Source organism: Carcharhinus amblyrhynchos, chromosome 7 (genome assembly GCF_965287045.1).
Source record: "Carcharhinus amblyrhynchos chromosome 7, sCarAmb.v2.hapA, whole genome shotgun sequence".
In the NCBI taxonomy this organism is placed as follows: Eukaryota; Metazoa; Chordata; class Chondrichthyes; order Carcharhiniformes; family Carcharhinidae; genus Carcharhinus; species Carcharhinus amblyrhynchos.
The window spans coordinates 79,522,513-79,527,899 of record NC_137330.1 but is presented as its reverse complement, the minus strand read 5'-3'; the positions used below and the strand labels follow the sequence as shown (position 1 = coordinate 79,527,899).

The 5,387-nt window shown below is 39.2% G+C and overlaps 1 non-coding gene across 1 annotated transcript; it reads left to right on the top strand.

The window, feature by feature from the left end:
- The first annotated feature begins 4,775 nt into the window (after positions 1 to 4,775).
- On the top strand, positions 4,776 to 4,878 carry LOC145345828 (U6 spliceosomal RNA). The gene has a single exon (XR_013887199.1). It is a non-coding gene; the product is annotated as a U6 spliceosomal RNA (small nuclear RNA).
- The last annotated feature ends 509 nt before the right edge of the window (positions 4,879 to 5,387 follow it).

Below are 5,387 nucleotides of genomic sequence, written 5' to 3'. Positions count from 1 at the left end.
GTAACGATGCATAATTATTTACAACTTACAGCACTTTCCAATGTCTAAAGCTTTAGGCTACATTTCTTTCAGCACGTTGGACTAAATGCCAGAGTTCATTTAAATATGTTCCTTTTACCTTCCAGGGTCACAGTTCATGCCATAGTCAATACAAGGAATAATCTTTTCCTGTTCAATAACTTTGAAATTGGGAAGCCTCTATCCCATAGACATGACTCCACATCAAATGTGCTCCCTCAGTTTGTGCAAGTATTACGTAATGGCTTTCAGAAAGGCCATAAGGACAGATAGTCAGAAATAAAACCATCGCAAGGGTGCAGATAGGTAGTATGATCCATGAAGACTATGCCAACCATCATTGTTATTGATTATTGTTTGGAAACCATGGCTTTAATTTTAATTCCACCCATCTGTTGAAAACCGAACGGAGGGGCCACTTAAAATTGAATGAAAAGCTGACTCACTCCTTTCCCCCCCCCCGTCCCAATCTGTTTAACTCCAATTGTGACAAGGGCACTTCTTTTAAGTTGGTCAGGTACTTTCTAAATATTCAGGTCTGAGTCCAGCATACTCATCAAGACCCATTCTATGACTTAAAATTGAGGCTGAAGTATGAAGCAATGATGGCTTTCCCACCATGACAAACCTGCCTGGGGTGTGGCCCAGGACAAAAGAGGGCAAAAGTTCTTTTTAATTATTTTAGTTTTCTGAAGTATACCTTCTTGGCTATACTCCTGGCCTGACTTGTACCTTTCCCCGCCCCACTATATCTGACCGAGCAGGGAATCCCTTCCTTGAGCTCTCAGACAGACTTTCCCTGTCAAATTATTCCCACGAGCCCCTGGCAGCAGCCTCCTGTCATACAAATTCCCAAACCAGTGATTCCTATTAGAGTCAGACAGAAACTAGTGCTTGCATATGTAAATGAAATCTGGGAGCTAAAATCTTTAGTTGGGTCTTCCTCTCAAAGGAAGGGGGTGCCTACAGTTTAAAAATATAGGGAACAGATTTGAAGTGTTTTTTAATCAACATACATGAGTGGATTCAGGATTCAAATACAACGTCACTGTATTACCATGACGTAACAAGTGAGGGATCCACACAATCCACATCAGAACATTTCAGCGTTCATGGAGAAATGTGAAGAGTGCCACGAATAATCAAAAAAAGTATAACAGCTTAAGAATCCCAGATAGCCCGATCCAGCATGAAATTAATTTCACTTTCTGCTCCTGAAAACCTTCCACGTGCTTACATTTTCCTAATGATCGCAATATCTAATGACATTCATTTCCAGGCCAGGAAAGCAAAGCTGACTGAGAGCAAATCAGTAATATTAACTACCATTTACTACTGATGACAACAATTGAGAGGTAATTCATACATTTATGACATTTTGAGATATTTATCTCTTCACACTGTGGCATTTTCTTAAAATCGCAATTGTATGGCATTCTCTAAAGTGGCAGTTCCCAAATCATGGTATACAGGAAAAATTGCCTAATGGCAGATTCTCTAGCACATCCCCACTACCCATGCTCTCTCTCACATGCTCCCTTATTTGTTTTCTCTCATTTTGCTGTACCATGGTGCGATTTGCATTACATTAGGAGCTGCAGACTGTCAGTCACCAGCACTGATGGCAGAGTGGACAGTTAAATAAGAGTCAGTGGTGTTGGTTGGCAACATTTGACCCACTTTAAACCTTTTAGTAAATTGAGCTGTTGCTTGCCTTGTTAATTCAGTTTAGAATTAAAAGAAAGACTTGCAATTAAGAATATTACCCAAGCTTACCACTGACCAGACATTACAAGAAGTGCTGGGGGTGCATCACAAACATCATAAAATCATAGAAACATGATGGAATAATCTTTGCTTTATTCGGCTTTTATCTCCTTGCAGCTGCCTAAGATTTTCTCCTCCTCCTAGTGCCCTTCCCCCTACATTTGGAGATTTAATTTTGACTTTTATGTTACTATTTTGGGGAGGAATTCAAATTACTTTATGTTTTGTCAACAGTTATTTTAAGAATGTTAACTTATTTTCACCTTATTCATAGGCTGAATAAGACTGATCTGATCTCTTTGTAAGATTGATCATTTTTATTATACCAATTTCAAATTAAATTTCAAATGTATTACTTGATAAAGAAATTAAGTCAACAAAGTGTGAACTGCTTTAATCAACAATGTTACTACTTAGAGAAAACAAAATATTCAAAGCAACATATCTAAGTTTTTATATATATTTAAAACCTATCTAAGGTAGACAATGGCCTTATGGTATCATCATTTGATTATTAATCCAGAAACTCAGCTAATGTTGTGGGGACCCACAGCAGATGTGGAATTTGAATTCAATAATAAAAAAATCTGGAATTAAGAATCTCCTGATGACCATGAAACATTTGTGGATTGTCAGAAAAACCCATCCAGTTCACTAATGTCCTTTAAGGAAGGAAACCTGCCATCCTTACCTGGTCTTACCTACATGTGAATCCAGAGCCACAGCAATGTAATTGACTCCCAAGAGCAATAAGTGCTGGCCAGCCAGCGATGCCCATGCACCATGAGTGAATAAAAAAATGCTATTGTTAGATGTGGTTTATAGTAATTACAATTGGATGCATTATAGAAATTATACATCTGGAAGAATAGAAAAGTTCATTTAAAAAAGCAGTGGTTGCAACACCGGATAACACCCAGCGTGAAGAAGTGCAGCATGGGAAAAATAACCTTCTGTTTTCTTGAACTTCGTAGTATCTGAAAACGCTTCTGGAAAATGTCAGATAGGAAATACTGATCATAATTGGCAGAGTACTTTAGTTTTTAACTCAATTTAGGTTAAACTGAGGGGTCTGTCACCCTAGATTTAGGTGAAACTGGAGGGAGGGGTCCTCTCTGTACCCATGAATTGCCCAGTGAATCCCAAAGCAGCTCCAGCTAATGCTCCAATACTCTCTACAATTTTGTTGCTGCGCACAGCCACACATGCAGCATTTAAATGGAACAAGGCCTGGGCAATATCTTCCAGGCAGCTGCACTGCAGGGCACACACGCACCTTGGCAGGAACATTGGTTCCAACAAAAGCAATGGGCTAAGTTTGGATCCAAATGCAAGCAGTTTCCTGAAGTATTATCAAAGTCTGGATACTATTTGCTACAGCTTAACCTTGTGTGAAAGTGATTTTCATCACTAAGAGCAATGAAATCAGCAGTATCGTCCGTGCCTCTTTGTATAAAATGCCTTACAATGCAACACTCAAGAATGACAGAACCCCCACTTTAACCCTAAATTGACTTAAAAACTAAGACACTCTGCTATCATTCCAGACGTGCATACACTCAAAAAAACTCACCTGATATATTCATGGTGAAGCTATTGTTTAAATTTTGCATGTGTACGATCTAGAATATGTGCGTTTTGACAATGCTTGGGTATTAATGAGATTGCAGTTTTAAATCTGTATGCTGGGAGGGAAAGTCAGGCGGCTGATAGCTCTGGAAGGCATTTCGAACGTGTAATGCATTTGAACCTCTGTTCTACTAACTGTTTTTAATTTTTTAAAAACAGGAAACAATTACAATACACATCAGGTTGTTCACTAATTAAAAGAGAAAAAACAGATTTGCTGGACATTTTGGCACTTGCACATTCCCAATAAGTAGGTATGCCTATAGGGACTGCAGGTCAGAGAATTAGGTGACAATGCTTCAGGTACATCTTTCACCCAATATCCTCTGGGTACAACTCATTGTTAGAGAATAGGATTAATCCTGTTGTTTCAGTGCAGTCGTTCATTAGAATTCAATTTTAGGATTTTGTTTTAATGATATCCATCCTGAAGCAACATAACAAAATAATTATTTAAAACAGTTAAACCATTTTAACTTTAATCCAAATAATCTCTCACATGCCTCTGGGCAGAGGGTCCAGGACAGAGACGAGTGTGACTCTGAACAGGTTCTGTCTTGCAGAAGGAGAATCTATGCATTTTTGAACATATGTTTGATTTCGCAAACAAGCAGGATGTACCTGGGACTGGGCAGTCATATGTGGGAAATTGACATTGGTATAAAACTATTTTTCTTTTTATATGTATTTATATATTTATATTTAAAATAACTGTAAAAATTTGTAAATTCAGGATTGCAACCTGAAAAGCAGGATTATGATGGACACTAGAATAATGAAATGCGCAATCTATTAAAAAAACCTGGGGGGTGCAGGGGAGAGGGTGAGGGGGGAAGAGTAGGTTTACGGGCATGATGAATGACAATGAAGAGGTGCTAGGCTGCTGAATATGCAGCTGATCAGGTAGCTCAAAGGCAAAGAGTTTGGAATAACAACGGAAGTGAGAAGCTGGCAAGGCAAAGAAATAGGTGATCGTGATTATTATTCATTTGTGGGATATGGGCATTGCTGGCTGGCCAGCATTTATTGCTCATCCCAAATTGCCTGAGGCAGTTGAGAGTCAACCACATTTCTGGAGTCACATGTTGGCCAGACCGGGTAAAGAGACAGATTTCCTTCCCTCAAGGACATTAGTGAACCAGATGAGTTTTTCTGACAATCAACGATGGTTTCACAGTCATCAGTAGATTCTTAATTCCAGATATTTTTTATTCAATTCAAATACCACCATCTGACGTGGAAGAATTTTTAACCTGGTCCCCAGAACATTAGTTGAGTTTCTTCCCATGTGATGGGAACAAAAAAAAAACACGTGACTAAAAGAAGAAATGGGAAGCGTTGAACCATAGAATAATGCAGACTCGCTTCGGCAGCACATATACTAAAATTGAAATGATACAGGGATGATTGGCACAGCCCCAGTGCAAGGCTGACATGCAAACTCATGAAGTGATCCATATCTTTTCAAGCTGGTGGTCCGCCGCGAGGCGAGATCCTGTCTGTCCCAGCCCTTGCCTCTTGGCATTCTCGCATGTCTCAGACCTTGCTTTTCAGAGCTCCCTTGATGTTCTTAGCTGAGTGTCCTAGGAGTTCGAAGCATTTACTTCGAAAAAATCAGAATGATTATGACCACTGAGAGTCAGTGCAGACAACGACCTGCTTCTTCATGGTAGGTCTTCTATAATTTTATGTTAATTGTAGAGTATCTATCCTAACTGATGGAAGAGCAATTGGTACAGTTAATCCTCATTTCCAAACCCTCCTTGGGATTCTAATCTGTGCAACGACCTCCAGTTCCTGAACTCTTCCCCAGTTCTAATCACACCATTAATGTCTTCAGCTGTCTAAATAGTAAAGTCTGCAATTCCCTTGCGAAATGTCTCTTCCTGTTTATTCTTCCCTCCTCTTTTATGATATTCTTTAAAATGTCTTACCATCTTTCTTATTATCTCCTTGTGTGGCTCAATGTCACG